The 628-nt window shown below is 58.9% G+C and overlaps 1 protein-coding gene and 1 long non-coding RNA gene across 7 annotated transcripts in view; both read right to left on the bottom strand.

Annotated features, from left to right (window-relative positions):
* LOC121009956 (uncharacterized) overlaps positions 1–608 on the bottom strand; it is a 1,751-nt gene extending 1,143 nt beyond the window's left edge. The window contains exon 1 of the long non-coding RNA XR_005780934.1: positions 251–608. This is a non-coding gene — a long non-coding RNA (uncharacterized LOC121009956). The remainder of the gene's footprint in view (positions 1–250) is intronic.
* The window catches only part of CDK10 (cyclin dependent kinase 10), a 22,293-nt gene that overhangs the window by 5,814 nt on the left and 15,851 nt on the right, over positions 1–628 (bottom strand). The gene's annotated exons all lie outside the window — the stretch shown is intronic.

Raw genomic sequence — 628 nt, 5'->3', positions numbered from 1 at the left:
GCAACTCAGCAATCCCCACTCCTGCACACAAGGAACCCTGTCACCAGACCTGGCCTCAGCTACCCCCACCCTTGCACACAAGGACCCCTGGGACCAGACCTGGCCTCAGCAACCCCTACCCCTGCACACAAGGATCCCTGCAACCAGACCTGGCCTCAGCAACCCCCACCCCTGCACACAAGGAGCCCTGAAACTAGACCTGCAACTCAGAAACTCCCAGCCTTGAAGACAAGGACCCATGCACCCAGACCTGCAACTGAGGAACCCCCATCCCTGCACACAAGGACCTCTGCGATCAGGCCTGGCCTCAGCAACCCCACCCCTGTAGACAAGGACCCCTGCAACCAGACCTGCAACTCAGGAACACCCACTCCTGCAGAAAAGGACCCCTGAAACTCAGCAACCCACACCCCTGCAGACAAGGACCCCTAAAACTAGACATGCAACTCAGGAACCCGACTGCTGCAGACGAGGACCCCTGAAACGAGACCTGCTACTCAGCAACCTCCACCCCTGTAGACAAGACCCTGCAACCAGACCTGCAACTCAGCAATCCTAATCCCTACGACACACCTGCACCTCAGCAACCCCCACACCTGCTTCCAGACCTGCAACTCAGCTACCCCCA

The sequence above is a fragment of the Herpailurus yagouaroundi genome, unplaced genomic scaffold, assembly GCF_014898765.1.
Source record: "Herpailurus yagouaroundi ecotype Mexico unplaced genomic scaffold, PumYag 190, whole genome shotgun sequence".
Lineage (NCBI taxonomy): Eukaryota > Metazoa > Chordata > Mammalia > Carnivora > Felidae > Herpailurus > Herpailurus yagouaroundi.
Note: the sequence above shows the minus strand (reverse complement) of the source record. Positions and strands in the feature narration are given on the sequence as shown.